This window comes from Triticum urartu, chromosome 7 (genome assembly GCF_003073215.2).
Source record: "Triticum urartu cultivar G1812 chromosome 7, Tu2.1, whole genome shotgun sequence".
NCBI classification, from domain to species: Eukaryota; Viridiplantae; Streptophyta; class Magnoliopsida; order Poales; family Poaceae; genus Triticum; species Triticum urartu.
Genome location: NC_053028.1, coordinates 512,124,370 through 512,147,624, shown reverse-complemented (window position 1 = coordinate 512,147,624; position 23,255 = coordinate 512,124,370).

The following is a 23,255-nucleotide window of genomic DNA, read 5'->3' as shown; positions in this document are numbered from 1 at the left end:
TCTATTCTGCTTTGTCATGAACAAATATTATTTGAACTGTGTCTCTATCTTGATTTGGCAACAAAAACTAGAATGGTATAGACCATAAAGTGACCATGGTACATAGATATATGTTTGTTTCATGCTGTTATCCTATCCACTTTACTACTGAACTCATTTACCAAAATGAGTTTCATATACAACATGGTAAACATGTGATGTGTCTGCTTGTTTCTCTTTTAGAATGCGGACAAAATATTGGAGAACAGTACCGCGTTATCCAATGGTAAAGGAAGTAATGCAGATAAGGTTAAAGATAGTGAGACATCCCTGTTGGTCTCCAAGAAAGCTGATAAAACTATCTTAACGACAGTGAGGGAACCCAAAAGTCCTGTCTTGATGTAGTGTTCGAGTTACTGGCCACTACTGCTGGCACAAGCTCTTCGAACTCGCTGCCTGAATCAGTTCGTCTTCTTGAGTCTCAACTTCAAGTTGAAAGACATCGATCAGATGTGCTGCGACAGGAAGCTCAAGGACTGAGGAAGTCCCTGCAGAATTCAGATGCATATTTTCTGGTGCAACAGCAAGTGCTGGAGGATTTAAGCGCCAAACAAGAGAAAGTTAATAAGCTTGCTAAGCATCTTGCCAGCATTATGGGTACCCAGGATATTGTTTCTTGAGATCTTCTGAAGTGGTTTCTATTCTGGATTTGTTTTGCTGCGGCGTTTATTTGCGCTAGTCGCCAACTTTGACAACCAGTGTATATGATATGCTGCTTTGTTCCCTATATTTGCACTGGTGGTGAACTTTGATGCCCAGTGGATGTAATATGTGTAATAGCCGTGATAGCCTAGCGTTAGTTGCTTGCTTATTTATTTCCTTGTTGTCTTGTTTATTTGTTTGCTTGTAGTCATTGAAGTTCTTTTTCCGTGGTTAGCTAGTGGCTGCAATAACCTATTTTTTAAAACTAGGCCACAATAACCATGGGCTAATATTTACTATATTGACACTGGGCCTCCTACGGGCCATAGAAACAATGGGCCTTCTACGGGCCGTAGAAACAAAGGGCCTTCTGCGGGCCGTATTATCAATGGGCCTTATACGGGCCGTATAATCGATTGGCCAAACATTGGCCAAACAGACCGCATTATGGCTATAAATGGGCTAGAGTTGGAATCGTCCGTTCATGGGCCGACCATAACGGGCCATCTTTAATAGGCCGTATTTGATGACGCTATGAAATCGGCCCAACATATTAATGGACCACAAACGGGCCGACTGTAACCACAGGCTGAATTTGGCCGACAAGCAGAAAATGACAGTAACAGGTCGTAAGTAAACGAATGTTGGAAATGAGCCCAAGAATAAATGGGCTCTGAGAAGACCGAAAGATAACATGGGCTGGAAACGGCCCAACAGAATAACGGGCCGTTAATGGGTATAAAGTGATACACTGTTCATTACAGGCCAGTTTCACCACGGGGCGTTAATGGGTGTAAAGTGATACACTGTTCATTACGGCCCAGTTTCACCACGGGCCGTTAGTAGGCCAAGAGTTACATAGGGCCTCATATGGGCCAAAAGACGTCATGGGCCATACATGGGCCAGAAGTGAAAACAGGCTGGAATCATATTGGATGGCCCAGATGACGCTACTGGGCCTAATTCGGATAGGGTGTAAAGGGCCTTGGGTTAGCGGGCTGTAAATGGGCGATATTCGAACATGCCGTTAACAGGCTTTCCATGGGCCGACCCACCAGCTTTTGACCAAGTCAAACGGGCTGGCCTTTTCACAGGAATGGGCCTGTGTTGGGCCGTGCCACGTGTCGACATATCATAGGCGCCTTCCGTCCAATGAGTGGTTGACATCTGTCCCAACGATGAGCCGACACGTGTTTCCTCCAGCCAATGATGATTTTACACGTGGAAAATCCCCATTGGTCGGGGCTGTTAACGGGTTATCGGATCCAAAACCCGACCTAATAGCTTAACGGCATTCCGTTACGGTGGATGCCACGTGTCGGTCACCCTTGACGAAAGCACTTCTGTGACGCGCGATGATAATTTTGGTAATGTCATGGAACACTTCTACGACAGCACATGTATGACTATCTTGATTCTGTCATAAAGTTGTCATGGATATACATGCATGACAAAAAAAGCGACCTACTGTGACAAACACGTATCATCACCGAAGTGTATTTTTTTGTAGTGTTCATAGGAATTGGAAGAGCAGAAGAATGCAAAGAAACATGGCCAAAATAAAGTGAAACCATATGAAAGCGTGTACAGTTAGAATGTTATTCTGCCACTAATGCACTTGGTCTTGTTTTCATGCATAGGATTTTGAAAAGTAGGTCCAGGTGGATGTTTTGCTCCATTCCTTTCAACAAAATGCATGAATAATTGAATAGTAGAGTGCCATAGGAAAATTTCCTATTGCTATGTTTTTCTGTTGAACCAAAATAGCCATAATGGATCGGCATGAATGTAGAGTAATAAGTGATGCAACCAGTGTACAACCTCTTTGCCGTAGCCATGTCGACCTCAACATCATTGGGTTGATCGCTGAAGAAGTTGAGGCAGAGGTGGCTGTCGGAGGTGTGGAGGAAGATCTGAGGAATTTGTAGACGGCGTCTAGGGCACTCCTCTGTTGTGATGGATCGTTCTGTCGTTGGGGCAACTCCGGTGAGCCGTAAGACGTCAAGGCTGAAGCGGCACAAGACAGACATCGCTAATCTCAAGTGGGATTCTAATAGCATCTCCAATAGATGATGTAAAATAGATGTAAAATTTACATCACCAAAAACCACCTAACTATAGCAGATGAGGTAAAAACTGTTGACTCTGAACTTAACTGTCAAAACTGAAATTTACTGTGGAATCTGAATGTTACTGTCGAAACTGAACGCAATGGTAGCAGAGAGGCACTTGACATGTAGTTTAGGGAGGGCCTGCAGTTCATCTTCAACCTTCACCCCCCCTGAGGCTCCAGCTACCACCGGCCCCCGCGCCACCTCGCCGCCCCGAAACAATTCCCCACCGCCGGTCCGCGGCCGCCCCGGCCAGCCCTCTAGCCCCCCCGCGCTGATCTTTTTCTCCGGCGATCCCCAAGCCACCGCCGCACCACCGCGCCCCCGCCGTCGGCGACCACCGCCCCCACCCTGAACCCTGAGATAGATAGTGGGGTACCTCTCTGGCAAGCCCCCCTCCCTGCTGGGGGTGGTTCTTCCTAAACTCTGGCGAGCCCCCCACCCCCTGAAAATTGACTAACCCAAAAGTCGATTCAGTCGACTGAAGTGTAGCTAAATTGGTGCAGAGCAGCAGCACGAGCGAGGGGGAGAGCAGCAGCAGCAGCGCGAGCGAGCAAGAGGCGGAGCAACAGCAGCAGATCCGGCTAGTATGGCCGCCGCCGCCGAAGGGGCCTCGCACTGGGGGAGAGCCGCCGTGGAGATGTCGCCCGCGGCGCCGGCTTCGGGGTAGCCGCTCCATGGAGGTGCGGGATGGAGCACCGTCGATGCCGGGAGGTTGAGTTAAGGAGAATGTGCGATGCGATGAGTGTACAACCTCTTTGGTGACACCGAGTAGGCCTCAGCTTCGTCCGAGGAGTCGGTGAGGATGTTGCGGTTCTGGTGGAGCAGGTTAAGGCGGCCCTGTGGGGATGGAGCAGCCGCGATAGACGAGGCAATCATCGGAGCAGCTCCTTGGAGGTGGAGAACAGGGCGGCTGAACCGGCGGGACGACGAGATGGACGACGGATCCTCATCCGGGGAGGTGGATGAGGGACGTCGAGCTGTTGCGGTGGACGATGTCATCGGGGAAGAGGCTTTGGCTGGGCAACGGTGAGGTGGCGGATGAAGGAGGGTGGGGTTTCACGGCTGGAGCAGAGAGGTTATGGCGGCATGGGATTTCGAATGGCGAAAAGGAGGCGATGGGAGGGGGAACCATGACTTAGGGACACACTTCTCCAAAATGTAGGGTGTGTTACAAAAGTACCCCCACCGATTGGAACTAGCGGCCCTTTCGGCTCAGGGTTAGAAGGGGGATTTTTGCATGTCGGGATTTAGCAGCTGGAGGGAGTTTTCGCGCGCGTTGTAATTTCGGGATAGCAAGGCGCGGGTTGTGAAGGCGCCAGTTTTGGGAGCACGATATCTGAATTTTCAGGATATAACAAGGCGTGTGTTGAATTTTAGGGACATGCCTAACGTGTAATATTGTACTTGTACGTACCAAATCAATTCCCATTTCCCTCAACGAAAAAAACAAAAAAAGTAAAACTATTCACACCACACAAAGAGAGAGTCTTGTCCCGTTTTACTATACAAATGCTATTCAAAGCTACTCCCTCCTTCCATCTATATAGGGCCTAATGCGTTTTTGAGGCTAACATTGACCAAATATTAGAGCAATTATATATGACATGCAACTTACACAAAAGCACACCATTAAATTCGTGTGTGAAAGGAGCTTTCAGTGATATAATTTTCACATTGTGCATGTCATGTACTATTAATCTTGTCAATAGTCAAAGGCGGTCTTAAAAAATGCATTAGGCCTTATATAGATGGAAGGAGGGAGTATGAATCCATGTTATGTCCAATTAAAAAATTTCGCTGGCTGTATAATGCATGTAATGTACTCATACCAACATTTTAGCGCATTCCAGATGTTTATACTACTGCTGCAATTCGAACTGAATTTGAATTCATTTCTCTATTTCAATAAGAATCTAGAATCATGATTGTTGCCAACTTAAACCATCATTCATGTATTACCTTAACAACACACCACATGACTACTATAGAGATAGATATGAAATATGTGTACTATATGATCTCGAATTCAATTTTTTGAATACACTTGATGTTGATTCCAAATAATAGTACATTTGATGCACTAACTATATATTCATAATCTAAACCATGTTCCATATGTGCACTATGTTTATCACACAAAGTATAGTGCCTCGCCCCTATAATATGACAAGTATTTAGCCTTGAGCTGCAAAAGCCACACATTAGCCAAAATTATAATCAATGTTCTATATATTATATGTAGTACTAGCAAGATGCCCATGCGTTCCACGGAACATCAACATGATCAAGGGGAGGCCTTATTTGCAAATATGGAGAGGGGTGTTGGTATCTTTTTTCAAAATTGCCATAGTTTCCTTCCTATCCATCAGATATAAGTTGGACGACCTATATTGCAGGATGGCAGGCACACCCTCATCAACAACTCTGTTTTTTTATAAGAGTAGAGATAAAATATATTATATGTAGTATAACATGTTCATAACCACACCATGTATATATTCATGCATGCATCGGTTTAAAACACTATGATAAATTCTTCAAATATCCAAATTTGCTTTTTATAATGAATTATGATCTCTATTCTTCTTTTACACCCACACAATCCTCTTATCTTTGTAGCTAGCACTAACTTTCTCTCGTGCATGCACACGCCCGCATCCCTCTCACCCCCCTCAGCATTCTCTAGCTCCATCACGCAAATTCATCTTTTCACTTTAGGTCATTCACCCACGGTGTGTGTAGGCCCCCGGCTCCTTTTTTACGGCACACATCGATCGATATGCCTCTCTAGCCAGGTGTGCCTACCACAAACACAAGATTCCCCTCTTCTCTTCTCACCGTCCATGCGTCACTCCCACCACTCTTTTCATCGATCTCGTACTCGCACACTCGTTCCCCTCGATATAGTATGCCTCTCGCACCACCTCCTAGATGCATCCCCCCTCTCTCTCTAACCTTCTCCCCGTGCCTTATTTGCTTCTAACACATACATGCATGTATACCGATCGATCTCCCTACATGTGCCTGGGTCGACTTTAACTATTTCCCCCCACCCATCGACCAACGTACCTCACAAGTTATGTCTTTCCTTTCTCTGAGAAAGGAAGATTGATCTTCCTAGGTAGTTACATCTGCTTACCACAACCATATCGCCCCCCTCATCATTCATGCATGCCTCCTGACCCATCTCTCGCACGCACGTGCACAGACAGGCAGCCATCCCCTCTCTTATTGATATTGCAGGCGTGCCCTCCATTTGTCTAGCAAGCCTCTCCCACCATGGGCGGATTCAGGCCCCAGGCAGAAGGGGCGGTGGCCTGGCGCGTAAGGCCCATCTCCTTTGTATATTTTAACACTGTAGCTACAATAAAATGCTACAATCAACTAAGCTTCCTGGGCCTTGGCCCAGTTCGCCTGGGGCCTGGCCCATTCCTAGGTCCGCCACTGTCTCCCACCATTTGTTAGAAGCATCTCCACTACCACCCCCTCCAACACTCTAGCTCTGTCTCTCTCCCAACCTTATTCCTCTCCTACACATATGCATGGATGCCGATCGATCTCCCTTAATACATAAGGTAGGCCTCTCTCCTCCTACACACATATACCAGCCATTGTACCTCTATAATTAATTAGGCCTCCCCCACCACACATCGATAATCGAGCACTGTAGGTAGGTATCCATGCCATAGAGATAAACTGCACCTGTCCCCTCTCACGTTCTAGTAGGCCAACCACTCTATATCTTTGACATGGGCACCCACAAATTCGATGGCACTCTTTATAGATCGCGCGCGCACACACACACACATCATCCCTCTCTTCGATTCTATGGATACCTCAAGCCGATGATACCTCCACTCTCTTCTCGTGGATCGCTCCCTCTATATATATGATATAGCTAGGACTCTATTTCACACACATTGCATATGTTACATTTTTTGAGTGACCCCCCCAAAACCACTCACGAACCCACACACTATATCTCTCTACGTTTGTATCTCTCTCACACAACCCCACGTAGGTGGTGTACGTACACGAAGAGAATAGGTGCACATACTCACGCTTTGTGCCCAGCCACACCCATGCGGGTACACGGTGGAGCTCATTTCTGTACGAAAATGGCTGCCCATGTGCTAATTTGAACCCGTGTAGCGGTTATTTACCTACGGAGGTCGTGTATGAAACAAAGTTTGACTTGATGCGTTGGCGCGTTATTTTTAAATAAAGTTATATCACTCAATGGCACGTACACAAAATATACAACGATTTTTATGGAGAAAAAGGTAGTCTGCTCCACTATATACAATGGAGCCTGCCTGCCTGGGTTTGTCTCTCTTCAGAGTATCTCACACAAGGTGGCGGTGGCCTCTCTCTCTCCCACCATTGGTCACTGATCTGGCTGCATCCCGTTCGCCAGGGAAAAGGGAGGATGTGCATCGTTTCACCGTTCGACTGCGCCGAGGCAGCACGTCCTGATCTGCGGTACCCGCCATTCTCTCTAACCAAGCTCCGGTGCGATAGGGCCTACGCCACCTGCTTGCTGCCGCAGTATGGGCAGACCCCGCCCGCCGCCGCTCACCTAGTTACATCCCGACGACCCCCAGGTGTCCCCTCTGGCCTTGCTCCACTGCCCGTCTTCCCATGTCGCTGCATGTGGAAAATCTTGCATGTGGATCTTCCATAGTTCTTTGCCCCAAACGTAACTCATCTGACGTACTTTCCACATATCAATCTCATCCTCACACCGTTTTAGACAAACACAACCATGTTGTTATCTTCCCTTAGGACAAGGAATATGCTTCTTTTTTGTCATTGTATGTGTCATAAACTGTTATTGGCCAGTAAGTGTTTCCTTTCTACCTCTTTTTTGCAAACAGGGCTATCCATTTCACCTCGTTGCTATTGCGACCTTTTGGTGAACTACACAAATCACTTTTTTCTTAAGAGTGTTTTGTGCAGTTGTACTAAAATGTCACACGGGCAACGTCTCTACATTTCAGTGCGACTTCACAAAAGGAGATTGGTTTTGCTCTATCCTCCTCATCCAACTCCGAGCCTAATCTTCTCCAACTATTTGCTTAATCTTCTCCAACTAGTTAGTCTTAAGAGAGACTGCAAAGGTGATCGGCTTCTATTTGTGTGTTTATTGTTTCATCAACAGTCCTCTATTATGGTAATCACACTTAATATCTTTGGAACAGGGACGCTCAGCTCTATTTTAGTGGAACTGCTCAAAATGATCGGAATGTTGCATGCTCCAGATAGCTACTTTTTTTCCCAACATGCCTTGTTGATTTAGACAGAGCTGGGGGGACGTTGCTGCCAATGAAAGCATGGATCAATTTTAATTTAACACCTTCTCACAACTTTGTCTTCAGTTGTGATGTAAATATTAGCTCTGATCTGCTAATCATTAAGATGCATTAGCAAGGAAGTTAGTTTTTTATTGTTTCCGAAAGAGCATCAATGGCAAGACACATGAAACAAAAGCTGAAAACTCAGAGCATTGTACAATTTCATGTCGATAGAAAATTATTTGTATAGTACGTCAATTATGTAAACAAAATGTTGGAAGCTTGATAGCATTGCCAGAAGCCTCTGTAGCATCCGGGTCCATGTGCCATGCACAAAATTATACTCCTCCATTCCTGAATGTTTGTCTTTTTACAAATTTCAAATGGGCATATTTTAGAATGTAGATTCACTCATTTTTCTTCGTATGTAGTCACTCATTGAAATCTCTAGAAAGACAAATACTCCAGAGTATATTTAAGAACCAAGGGAGTAGTGCACAACCGCATGGGAGTCTCAGCCCGGTCGTTGCGCCGCATTAATAGTGAGTAATGAGCAATCAAATCATAAGCCCCACCTTTCCCACTGTAAGTTCTTGGAAGAAGAAACCATCAATACGCTCTTCTTTGAATCCGTGCATACTACTCCATCTGTCACTGTTTATAGAGCGTGCTTTAAAAAAATCTCTGGGACCAAGGTGACTAGCGATCGGCTTGAAACATAGCATTGGTAGTTATAGCACGACGTCTATTACTAGAGGAAATAATGCGTACACACATGCATGAAGTGCTTCCACCCCGGGTACACACATGCATGCACTTACTCCACTCTACATCGATAGAAAATTGTGGACTTGATTGCGGTTACCACACCCTAATTAATTGAGCATTAAACTAAACACGTCTAAAGTCTCTCTGGTGGTGGAAATGCATCTATATCTATATCTATATCTATATCTATATCTATACCAATATAAAAAGACCCAAATGGGCAGATCCAAACCATCTCGACCGTCAAATCATGTTATGTAGTGGTTCAAATCGCTCCAATGTTGAGCACCAAACACGTTTAACGCTCTAATTACCCACCACTGCCATTGGTTATAAACTTGTTTTGACTCAACGCTATCCCTTGAAATCTTCCATGTCATTAATATCCTACCATTCCAGTGAAAAAGTAATTGATATCTTACCAAATACCAATGTGCAACAGATATATCTTACCTAATATAACGTGCAACTAATATCCTACCTAATATAAACGTGCATTGCACGTACATTATTACTAGTTGAGAGAAATGAAGCGCGCCCTGTAAACTGTGACAGAGGGAGGAGTAGTATGAAGGTGCAAAACCAGGTACGTGTATGGCCAGTTGGTCAACGCACCTCCTCTTGGCATATCACTGACATGTGGGACCGGAGTGTGAGCAAACCGATCTCAATTGACGGCAAAAGGACCAACCCACTGTTCCTTGAGAGAGACGAGGAGCGAGAACACACAAACGGGCTCGCACGGAGGCCAAGATATATTCGAGCATGGTTGATTGATATCATCATCGCATGTTCGATGTTTTTTAATACTATACTATTGGGCTGCCGTTTTCTGCCCTTCTCCCGAATAAATGTGTAGTTTATTAGAGATTAAAATAAAATAAGAGTACAGACACTCCACCATGCGGTTCTAGTAGTAGTACTACTCATACTAGTAAGCCTTGCGCTTGGCTCTTCGCCTCTTCGTGAAGTCGAACAATGATGGTACTCCGCATGTTGGGTACTACAGTGTATGCCTCTAGCAACCTGACACCGAATGAACTCATGCATGTCCACCGCCTGGGCGAGGGTAGGTTGCATTAGTCAAAAGTCGTAAGCGAGCTTCTCCTTGTTCTGCGAGTTGACGGGACACACCAAAAAGTAGTGCTAATCCATACTCCCTCCTTTCCGGTTAATATGGCTTAATCTATTTTGCGGGTAAATGAGAGAGCTTTATTGATATATAAACATTCTTAGGATGATCAGCCAAGAGACTGGTCACTAGGAAGCGAGGTACCCCACAAAAAAAGAAGAAGGAAGCGAGGTGTTTCATCAAGCCAGCTCTTCGCCACATTCAAAGTGCAGCAAGCACGGTTCACACAAAGATGTGCCGCAAGGTTTGCTGACCTGTTTACATGCTGAATAACAAAAAAAATAGGAAATATGACCGAGCGCTCCTATTTGTAATAGGATATGAGCCAGAATTAAGCGAGAATTGTGGTGAGTGTTCCATGCAATCAACTTCCATTATCACACGCGGGAACCCTCGAATAGAACGAAATGTGTTGAATATTGCTTTATCACATTTTTAAAACATAATAAGAGTGAATACGCTCCTCCATCCGCTTCCTAGTAGTATAGTACATACCTCTATAGTAGTAGTACTAGTAAATTTTGCGCTTGGCTGTTCGCCTCTTCGGGTAGTCGAACAATAATAGTACTAGTATAGTGTATGCTTCTGGCAATCTGACACCGAATTTACTGTTGCACGTCCACCGCCTAAGACTATCCACAATGGAGAGTAACATACACATATCCCTAGACTATGTTACTACCTTCATAGTGGATAGTAACATAAGTATGGTAACATGCAAAGCCTCATTTATTAGGTTATAGACTCATATTGCATTGGGACATGCGATGTTACAGTAACTAGCTAAGTTACTCAAACTACCTCTCTTTCTCCTCATTAACTCGTTGCCGCATAAGCGCATTTGCTGAGTTGGACTCGATGTTACTGTTCAAGTTACTCTAGTCTGAGCGAGGGAGAGCCTGCATTAGTCAAAAGTTTCTCCTTGTCCTGCGAGCCACCACGCGCAAGCTTCTCCTGTCCTGCAAGCTTCTCCTCGTTCGGCAAGTTGACCGGACACAGCAAAGTAATGCTTGTCCATACTGCCACCTTTCAGTTAATATGGCGTAATTTCAAACGAGATAAATACACTTTCTGTCACTGTATATTTGTAGAAATATGGTCAGTGGACTTCATAATACACTCATTGCGCTCAATATATATATTTTCGGTATTTATACGGTCACTAGCTCACCCTGACTGAGTATGTGTGTGCATGCACGTGTAGGTTGAGCACTTGAGCGTGACCGTGTGTGTTCCTTCGTGTGCTCGGACATGCATGCATTAGGGCGTCGCGCACGTTTTTCGTCCATGTGTGCGTGTAACTGTTGCATGCATGCACGAGGTTGAAGTCCCTCACATTCACATGTTCATAAGTCAATGCTTTGTTAAAACATTGCATGCAAGGTTTAATCATTCGTTGTTCATGCATGCATTCTCGATATTAATACATTGGTAAAAAAATTCTTGAGGAAAATGAGCCCATGAATTGAGTACAAAGGGGACCAATAAACCAGGATGGAGGGAGTACCAGTAGTGAACCGGAAGGAACGAGTAGGTACTAGTAGTACAGTACTATGTAACAACATGCAATAATAAAATTCCTCTATGCGCATCCTGTCTACGTGTCATGCAAGAAAAATAGATATAATGATGTAGGGTAGAACCCTGGTGGCCCGATCTTTCACGAAAGGAGCGGATCCCGTGATGACCATGAATCACATGAGGGGGAAAACAATGGGAATCACGAGGGCAAACACGAGAGAAAGACTAAAACAAACAAGAATAATCACACATGTGCTAGATCCTCGAAACACGAGAGGAGATACAAGATCCAAAGTCAAAAAGGGACGATACAAAAGGTAGCCGGTCTTCTCCATGAGGAGGTCTTGAATCCACGAGGGGATATTCTCCGCAAGGTGGTCTTGAATCCAAAGGGATCTTCTCTAAAGAGGGGTCGCGGTCTCTCTCGTGGAGTCGATCCAATGTGGATGAGCAATGCTCTATCTCTAAATATGAGCTAAACCAATGCTAACCCTAGAAAGAGGGACGAGGAGGAGTATATATAGTCTAGGTGGGCGAAGGAGTACACGGGCCTCGAGCCCTTACACTATGCGCAGACAGGGGAGGCCGTATGTCCGGGCGTCGGGCCGGATGTCCGGGCTTTCACGCGGGGCCGGATGTCACAGCCCTAGAATTGAGGTTAGTTGAAACCCTCATAAATCACTTCAAAAATAATCAACATTAAAATCTTTTGAAAGAAGTCCAAGAAAATGTTCCTCTTAGTCTCTGAAAATATTGGCAAGAGGTAAATCTTAAAACAATATTTTTGGAATCTCAGAGATATTTATTTTGGGCCTTTGAATTAAATCAATAACTATTTGCATTGGATATATATTTATTAATTAATTAATATATGTCCAATAATTCTGATCTTTGGTGAAGGGCTTTGGAATAATCCAACTAGTCCCTACAAGAATTATCAAAAGCAACAAAAATGATTTAGTGTCTAAAACTAAATCAAAACAAATTACAGAAAATGCCAAACAGAAAGAATTAGAAAAGAGAGAGAGAGAGAGAAGAGCTCACCTGGCGCTCACCTGACACGGCCCAGCACGGCTCAGCCCACCAGAGCCAGGCGCCAGTCGTCTCCTTCCTTTGCCAGGAGGACGACGGTGTGGCGCACGCACAGGAGGCGAAGCCACCTCCTGCTTCCACCTCCTCCTTCCTCCCCACTCCGATCGGACGAGCTTGGAAACGCCCGAGCCCCCTGGTCCTTCCCCTCTCACGCCGCTCACTCTCCCCTCCTCTCCCTCGCTCTCTCCCACGACGGCCGACGCGGCCATGGAAGTGCCGCTGTGAACCACCACGCTCCCCGACCCCCTCTCGCCTTCCCCTGTTGCGTGGAAGCTCCGCCACTGTCGCCTACGCCTTCTGCACCGAGCCAAGCGAGCCGGGAAGCCCTGCTTCGTCCTCGGCATCGTCTTCTTCAACCTCGGCCACCGGAGATCGCCACCGTCGTTTGCCACCGTCCGCGCTTCCCCAAGGTCGCCGACCAGCTCTCTGGATCCACCGTGAGCTCCTCTACCTAGCCCTCTACTTCCCGTGCTCGATTACGCTGTGTAGCCACCGCCCCCTTCGAGCCCAAGCGCTCCTCGCCACCGACCATGTCACCATCGTGGCTACGGCCATGCAAGCACGCGTTGGAGCGCACCACTGCACTCAATGCGTCCTCAGGAGCCTAACGCATGCACTCCCTCGCCCTGCCATGAACCGTAGCCCTCTTTCCCTCTCCGCCCGAACTCCAGCGCCGCCGCGAGCTCTGCTCCGGCGAGCTTCGGCCACCCTGCGCCCTGCTGCTGCCTCTGCTCGATGCGGCCGAGCGAGGGCTTCCTCCTGGTGTCCCTAGTGCGCCAAACGGTGACCGGCACAAGAAACCTGAGCAATTCCGGTGAAACCCCGCCGTATATTTGGTCGCCGCCGGCCAAGCTCCGGCGAGCTGACGTGGCAGTGACTTAATTAGTCCTAATGACCCTGCTAAAACTCCCAAGAGCCACTGCCATGTGGGCCCAGTGCCTGTTTAGTTTAACTTAATGTTCTGTTTAGATTAGTTATTAACACAGCTGGTCCCACATGTCAGTTTGACATGCTGACGTGGCCTTTGACCAACCCCACACGTCAGTGACTCATGCCAGCATTGTGTCACTGACCAGTGGACCCCACTGGTCAGGTTTGACCTAGACCGCTGCTGTTGACTTGCTGACGCAGGCAAGACGCAGTGCTGACACAATAAGTCATTTCTAGATTAAAAATAATTCAGAAAATTCCAGAAAATTGCCTAAACTTCTAAAAATCATAGAAATTCAACCGTAACTCCAAATGAAATAAATTATATATGAAAATTATCAGAAAAATTCAAGGAATCCATCTGTACCATTTTCATGCATGTTTGAACAATGTTTGTCCTCTGTTTTGGACAAAACAAATAAAGGGCATTTAAATAATCATATAGGGAGTTGGAATTTGAATCTTGTATTCAAACCAACTTCATTTAAATCATAACTAGATGCATTAGCTCAAACCACAGCATATTGCCATGTCATGATCATGCATCATATTGTCGCATATGCATTGATTGTGTTCTTCTCTTTTGCCGGTGTTTGTCCCCCTTCAGTAGACGATGTTCCGACGATGTGATCGATGACACCGATGAAGAGCTATAATATCTTCAGAAGTGCCAGGCAAGCAAAAACCCCTTGTTCATTCTGATACAATCCCACTCTCCCACTCCTGCTCTCTTTTACTGCATTAGGACAACACGATTCCTCTGTTACTTGCTGCGGTAGTTGAACCCCTTATCCTCTGCATGACCTGTCATTGCCACAGTAAATAGATGAAACCCACTAGCATGAGTAGGAGTTGTTTGAGCCCTGATGTGCCTACTCATTCATGCTTGTTTGGCATGCCTGCTACTTCTTAGAGTTGAGTCAGGTCTGATTCATCGGGGATGAATCGGATGTGTGTAAACATGTCCTATTGTTGAGAGCTAAGTGTGTGAACACGATTTGGTAAAGGTAGTGGTGAGAGGCCATGTAGGAGTACATGGTGGGTTGTCTCATTGAAGCCGTCCTTAGAAACTGAGTTCTGTGTTTGTGATCCATGAAACAGTTACTACCACGCATTGGGTCTGAAACCAATGGACCCTCTCGGCTTCTTGATCACCCTTGTCCTCTGTCTAGGAGTTGCAACTAGTTTCTGGTGTTTGTAGGATATGTGTTGGCGGCCATGCGTAGCGCTGACCCTAGGGGTGGGCTATGATGTGGTAGATACACTGTGGCATGGTGTACCGGGCGCCCGTTTGGTGTCTCGGGAACCCTGCACACATCGTTTGGGGCTGTGAGCGAAACTCCGGCCGGATCTCCTCGTGGATGGAACCTGAATAGGCGATAAACCTGGACTAGAGACTTGTGTGGTTAGTCAGGTCGTGGCCGACTCCCTCGCCAGGCTTCCGCTTGAAGGTTGCCGAGTTACACGACGTGTACATGGTGGTAAGTGGCGAGAGCGTGTGTGAAGAAGTACACCCCTGCAGGGTTATAAATGATCTATTCGAATAGTCGTGTCCGCGGTAAAGGACTTCTGGGTTGCCTATAATAGTTCATAGACAAGTGAAAGTGGATACTTTAAAACTCGCAAGATAAGTGTGAGTGCTATGGATGGCCTTCTCATAGGGAGACAGGAGCGGATCCATAGTGGTGTATTGAATGGTGAATATGTGGACTCGTGTGCGCCACCTCAAAAGAGTTGCTTGCAGTTGTAGTTCAGGTTAGCCACTGAGTCAAAGCTGGCTTGCTGCAGTCAAACTCCACCACCCCCCTTGATGATACCAATGCATATGTAGCTAGTTCTGATGTAAGTCTTGTTGAGTACCTTTGTACTCACGTTTGCTTATTTTATGTTTTGCAAAGACGTCAGTCTCGCTAGTAGTTCTGTGTGGACTTCGACGTTTACCTCAGCTACGATCTTGTGCCTCGGCAGGATCTGGTAGATAGTCAGGCTTCTCAGCCTTTTTCATTTGTAGATGTCTGTATTCAGACATGTTGAGCTTCCACATATGTTTTGACTTGTATGCTCTGAATGTTGGGTCATGAGACCCATGTTTGTAATATCTCGCTCCTCGGAGCCTAATGAAACAAATACTCTGAGTCGTAGAGTCTTGTTGTGATGCCATGTTGTATTGCACATATTGAGCATATTGTGTGTATGATTGAAATGCTTGGTATGTGTGGGATCCGACAACCTAGTTGTTTATCCTTGGTAGCCTTTCTAATGGGGAAATGTAGTCTTGTGCTTCCATGAGCCATAGTAGTCTGGTACAGCCTGGTTCACCGGAGTCCTGCTAGCCCAGCACTACTGCTCCGGAACACTTGACTGGCCGGCATGTGATTCACTTCGTTCCTGTGTCTGTCCCTTCGGGGAAATGTCACGCGGTGACATCCGGAGTCCTGCCTAGCCTGCTACAGCCCGGTTCACCGGAGTCCTGTTAGCCCAGTGCTACAGCTCGGATTCACACGCTGCTCACCGACATGCTCGATGTTGATTCATGTATGCCTGTCCCCGTAAGTTAGTGCCACTTTGGGTTCACGACTAGTCATGTCGGCCCGGGTTCTCTGTCATATGGATGCTAGCGATACTATCATATACGTGAGCAAAAGGCGCAAATGGTCCCAGGCCATGGTAAGGCGACACCCGTGGGAATACCGTGCGTGAGGCCGCAAAGTGATATGAGGTGTTACCGGCTAGATCGACGTGACTTGGAATCGGGGTCCTGACAGTTTTGGTATCAGAGCCTGACTGCCTGTAGGATTACCAAGCCAAACTGGTCGAAGTTGAGTCTAGAACTGCTTCAGTTATATAAGGGAATTGATTGGGGAAGGGAATGTAAGGCTCTTTTTACTCCTTATCCTCGTGACCTTCTGATCTAAGTCATCTTATCTTTTCTATGGGGTTAAGAACTAGGCTTCTCTTCCATCTCTCAGGATGACGTGTTACTAAACCGTAGTTGCCTAGGATTGTTGGGTTTAAGCCTAAGTTCAGCTCCTACTACTTCCATATGTTTATAGCTGGCCTTAGAACCTTGATATTGTGTACTGAGTGGTTATGCCACCATTTTGCGGTATGTCTCAAATCTTTTTGAGCATTTACAGCCGGTATGCTGTCCGAGTCATCCCAGGTTCCTAAACAATCTAATGCATTTGCAAATCCCTTTCTCCTATGTTTGATGTCTTTTGGGCCAGATTAATCACACTAACCAGTGTGTTGAGGTATTCCATTGCCTCGATATATATTTTGGAACTATTATTATGACCCTAGTTGTCCTAGAGAACCACCCAGTAATCTAGTAATGCTTTGTGTCCCAAGTGTGATGATTCTGGCCACCATTCTCGAAAGCATCCCGTGATGCCATTTAGTTAGTAGGTATTTTATTTCTGGGTCCTTAAACCCAAGATTCATTCTACTTACATCCTATTGATAGTGTTGCTCGTACCTTTAGGATGTTAGTAACCTCTACATTAGTCCTCGAGGTCCGTGGTATTTCCTTCTTCCAAATACTATGAACCACTTATTGAAGAAGTTTGTTGGATCAAAAGATCACAACAAGAGTGCTCTCGATGAGTTCCCCATTCTATATTGTGATTCTGCCAATCCTACCGTTCTGCATGGGTTGTCCGGAAGAAATGTTGAGCTTTGCTCGACATACTAATCTATGCATCCACAACTCAGAAAATTATATGTTCCTTTGAGTTGTCCCTCTGTAGTTGTATTCCGATCCTTGTCTATCTGTTGATAGCCAAGTTTATGTCGTGCATTCGTGTTATCGATGCCTATTATTCTTGTGGTCCATTGAGCCATTCTAATTCGGAATGACTAGGAGAAACAAACTCCAGCACCTCATCCATTTCTTGGACTGGTCAAAGTAGTTGTATTCCGCAGATCAAAATGTCAATCCAGCTTTTGTTCTGTTCTACCTCGGAGTATTACCCCCTTTATGTCAGGATTGTCATAGGAATTGCAGCATCTCTCATGAATTCTTGACGTAGTGATACTCTCTCCATCATTATTCATTTCTCGGTTTCCGTGTTGTTGCAACCGGAATGTCGACAAGTGAATCGTGATGTGTGAAATCAATACTCCTAGCAACCCCGTTGCTTGGTAGTTAAAGGACAATAACTTCATTCTTAGCATGTTGGTTGTTGAATCATCGTTCTAAGGTAGATTGTGCTACCTAATCATTGTTTCTGGTGCACTCTTCGACCAATGTGTTAGGAGTGTGTCAATCCATCACTCTCTTGATCACATTGTCTTGCCCTAAAAAGCAAGATTGTTCTCGAGCTTAGTAACATATCGGTGGTTCGTGATGTTCCGAATATCTTCTCGGAGGTATCACCCGGCTGTCACCTGATCGCTATGTTGAGTTCGTGATCAAGTTGGTTTCTTGTAAACCACCCCTTCTCCAAGAATCTGTGTTGGATACCCCTGAGCTAGTTGGTTAAGCTGAACAACAACTTGGAGAGTTGGAAGATAAAAGCTTGTCTGACTTAGTTCATGTTAAGGGATGTCTTTTTGTGTGTGTGTGTTGAAAAAAAAGATGATATCTCCGTCGATTGGTCCTCGTGATCAGTTGTTGGATCTATTGCCTTGTCAAAACATGGACTTGAGTATGGACTATCGTCAAGTCAAATCAGAACCAACGATGTTCGTAATGTCGTTTTACTCGTGGTTGATCCCTCGAGCATACACCATTACATCCTTTGGTCTGACCAATGCTACCACCGTCTTCACATGATGGTGGAAGTCTAGTGATATGGAAATTTCGATGAGTTGCTGTTGAGCCCATCAGCATCATGTTATCTCCCCCATGATTCATGTTGAACATCTAAGTTAGTATTGGAAACTTTGTAAGAAATGTTTTTGTGTTCCGTTCATGAAGCTTATGCCTGGATGGAAGAAGTGACTTCCTCGAATTCACGTGCATTAGGTGTAAGTTGCCACCATGAATTTGAGGAAGGTTTGTTTTGTTTCCCTTGGAATCATCCCAAATTAGTCATGCATATGTGCGAAGTATTCTATGGTTTGGTAGATTAATTACCTCCACTCCATATGTGTCCCTACCACACTAAGCCACTGATTGGTTTGTTCAAGGAGAAGAAGTTTCTTCTTAAGAGCTAGACTTACGCAAGGACTTCGATATCCTCGTTAATGGTTCCCCCCCCCCCGAACTCGGTAGTGTTTCGTTGTAAGACTACCAGGTGACCATGCTTGTCTAGGACAACGTGTTCACATGCTTGTAGCAGAACCGGCTCATGTTTTGGGGCTTACTATCGTAGTTCATTCCCCGAGAATCTCGCAACGTCATCTCGTCGATTTGTGTTGCAAACTTCATTTTTCTTTCTAGACTTGATGAGTCTGGAATATCCTGACACCAACCAGATCTGAATCTCAGGCAGATATGATGGTTGGAACATTCCCAACATTTGCATTTTGTTCCCAGCTTGCACCCCATCATGCCAATTTTCCACGGGATGCCCTTCTCAGCAGTTGCTGTCCAGGATCATCTTCAAAAGTGGTCCTGTCATGGGTCCCATCCATTTCCGGTGATAAGCAAAAATCATCCATTGTGTTGTCTTCAACAAGGTAGTCCACATCATCCATTCTAGTCCGAGTATGTCATTCGTTCGAACTCCTTCAAAAGATCGATTGTGATTGCCTTAGGCTGGTATAAAGAGTTTCAATGATCTATGGGTCAAAAGTAATTCTTTTTGCCACTTAAGGGAATAGCTCTACGAGTCACCTTCACTAAGGTGCCTCATTATGGTATTATGGGCAACATAACTTCTCGCTACTTTGAAACCCCCTCACCATCTATTTAGGCGTGGAATTGTTGCCCACCAAATCAAACCCTGTCGTTGTTCTTCCATCCCTCTCGATGTGTTTTGTGTCTCAACTCAAGATGTTTCAACATCTCATTCCGCGAGTTGATATTGTTTAGCTCGATCTTCGAGAAGATCAATCCTAGTTGAGTTTCTTTCCGTCGTCATCGCGTGGATGAAGATCTCAAAAGCGAGGATGTCAAGATCGACATGATGCAATGAATCAACATCTTCGAGAAGGGCAATCGGATCGTGAAGATTCTTTATTGGTGTTCCCTCTGTCTTCTTACCTCACGTCTTGAATCTCAGGACGAGATTCTTGTTTAGTGGGGGTGAGTTGTCACAGCCCTAGAATTTGCTTGTAGCTAATTACCTGAGTGAGCATCATGCATCATGTCTAAATTCTGAAAGTTGAATTGAGGTTAGTTGAAACCCTCATAAATCACTTCAAAAATAATCAACATTAAAATCTTTTCAAAGAAGTCCAAGAAAATGTTCCTCTTAGTCTCTGAAAATATTGGCAAGAGGTAAAACTTAAAACAATATTTTTGGAATCTCAGAGATATTTATTTTGGGCCTTTGAATTAAATCAATAACTATTTGCATTGGATATATATATATTTATTTATTAATTAATATATGTCCAATAATTCTGATCTTTGGTGAAGGGCTTTGGAATAATCCAACTAGTCCCTACAAGAATTATCAGAAGCAACAAAAATGATTTATTGTCTAAAACTAAATCAAAACAAATTACAGAAAATGCCAAATAGAAAGAATTAGAAAAGAGAGAGAGAGAAGAACTCACTTGGCGCTCACCTGACACGGCCCAGCCCACCAGAGCCAGGCGCCAGTCGTCTCCTTCCTTTGCCAGGAGGACGATGGCGTGGCGCACGCACATGAGGCGAAGCCACCTCCTGCTTCCACCTCCTGCTTCCTCCCCACTCCGATCGGACGCGCTTGGAAATGCCCGAGCCCCCTGGTCCTTCCCCTCTCACGCAGCTCACTCTCCCCTCCTCTCCCTTGCTCTCTCCCGCGACAGCCGACGCGGCCATGGAAGCGCCGCCGTGAACCACCGAGCTCCCCGACCCCCTATCGCCTTCCCGTGTTGCGTGGAAGCTCCGCCACTGTCGCCTACGCCTTCTGCACCGAGCCAAGCGAGCCGGGAAGCCCTGCTTCGTCCTCGGCGTCGTCTTCTTCAACCTCGGCCACCGGAGATCTCCACCGTCGTTCGCCACCGTCCGTGCTTCCCCAACGTCGCCGACCAGCTCTCTGGATCCGCCGTGAGCTCCTCTACCTAGCCCTCTACTTCCCGTGCTCTATTACGGCGCGTAGCCACCGCCCCCTTCGAGCCCTAGTGCTCCTCGCCGCCGGCCATGTCGCCATCGTGGCTACGGCCATGCAAGCACGCGTTTGAGCGCACAACCGCACTCTATGCGTCCTCAAGAGCCTAACGCACGCACTCCCTCGCCCTGCCATGAACCATAGCCCTCTTTCCTCTCCGCCCGAACTCCGGCGCCACCGCGAGCTGTGCTCCGGCGAGCTTCGGCCACCCTGTGCCCTGCTGCTGCCTCTGCTCGATGCGGCCGAGCGAGGGCTTCCTCCTGGTGTCCCCAGTGCGCCAAACGGTGACCCGCACGAGAAACCTGAGCAATTCCGGCGAAACCCCGCCGCGTATTTGGTCGCCGCCGGCCATGCTCCGGCGAGCTGACGTGGCGCTGACTTAATTAGTGCTAATGACCCTGCTAAAACTCCCAAGAGCCACTGCCATGTGGGCCCAGTGTCTGTTTAGTTTAACTTAATGTTCTGTTTAGATTAGTTATTAACCCAGCTGGTCCCACACGTCAGTTTGACTTGCTGACGTGGCCTTTGACCGACCCCACACGTCAGTGACTCATGCCAGCATTGTGTCACTGACTAGTGGACCCCACTAGTCAGGTTTGACCTAGACCGCTGCTGTTGACTTGCTGACGCAGGCATGACGCAGTGCTGACACAATAAGTCATTTCTAGATTAAAAATAATTCAGAAAATTCCAGAAAATTGCCTAAACTTCTAAAAATCATAGACATTCATCCGTAACTCCAAATGAAATAAATTATATATGAAAAATTATCAGAGAGATTCAAGGAATCCATCTGTACCATTTTCATGCATGTTTGAACAATGTTTGTCCTCTGTTTTGGACAAAACAAATAAAGGGCATTTAAATAATCATATATGGAGTTGGAATTTGAATCTTGTATTCAAACCAACTTCATTTAAATCATAACTAGATGCATTAGCTCAAACCACAGCATATTGCCATGTCATGATCATGCATCATATTGTCGCATATGCATTGATTGTGTTCTTCTCTTTTGCCGGTGTTTGTCCCCCTTCAGTAGACGATGTTCCGACGATGTGATCGATGACACCGATGAAGAGCTATAATATCTTCAGAAGTGCCAGGCAAGCAAAAACCCCTTGTTCATTCCGATACAATCCCACTCTCCCGCTCCTGCTCTCTTTTACTGCATTAGGACAACACGATTCCTCTGTTACTTGCTGCGGTAGTTGAACCCCTTATCCTCTGCATGACCTGTCATTGCCACAGTAAATAGATGAAACCCACTAGCATGAGTAGGAGTTGTTTGAGCCCTGATGTGCCTACTCATTCATGCTTGTTTGTCATGCCTGCTACTGCTTAGATTTGAGTCAGGTCTGATTCATCGGGGACGAATCGAAGGTGTGTAAACATGTCCTACCGTTGAGAGCTAAGTGTGTGAACACGATTTGGTAAAGGTAGTGGTGAGAGGCCATGTAGGAGTACATGGTGGGTTGTGTCATTGAAGCCGTCCTTAGGAACTGAGTTCTGTGTTTGTGATCCATGAAACAGTTACTACCACGCATTGGGCCCGAAACCAATGGACCCTCTCGGCTTCTTGATCACCCTTGTCCTCTGTCCAGGAGTTGCAACTAGTTTCTGGTGTTTGTAGGATATGTGTTGGTGGCCATGCGTAGCGCTGACCCTAGGGGTGGGCTATGATGCGGTAGATACACCGTGGCACGGTGCACCGGGCGCCCGTTTGGTGTCTCGGGAACCCTGCACACATCGTTTGGGGCTGTGAGCGAAACTCTGGCCGGATCTCCTCGCGGATGGATCCTGAATAGGCGATAAACCTGTACTAGAGACTTGTGTGGTTAGTCAGGTCGTGGCCGACTCCCTCGCCAGGCTTCCGCTTGAAGGTTGCCGAGTTACACGACGTGTACATGTTGGTAAGTGGCGAGAGCGTGTGTGAAGAAGTACACCCCTGCAGGGTTATAAATGATCTATTCGAATAGCCGTGTCCGCGGTAAAGGACTTCTGGGTTGCCTATAACAGTTCATAGACAAGTGAAAGTGGATACTTTAAAACTCGCAAGATAAGTGTGAGTGCTATGGATGGCCTTCTCGTAGGGAGACGGGAGCGGATCCATAGTGGTGTATTGAATGGTGAATATGTGGACTCGTGTGCGCCACCTCAAAAGAGTTGCTTGCAGTCGTAGTTCAGGTTAGCCACTGAGACAAAGCTGGCTTGCTGCAGTCAAACTCCACCACCCCCCCTTGATGATACCGATGGATATGTAGCCAGTTCTTATGTAAGTCTTGCTGAGTACCTTTGTACTAACTTTTGATTATTTTATGTTTTGCAGAGACGTCACTCTCGCTAGTAGTTCCATGTGGACTTCGACGTTTAGCTTGATACCTCAGCTACGATCTTGTGCCTCGGCAGGATCTAGTAGATAGTCAGGCTTCTCAGCCTTTTTCATTTGTAGATGTCTGTACTCAGACATGTTGAGCTTCCGCATATGTTTTGACTTGTATGCTCTGAATGTTGGGTC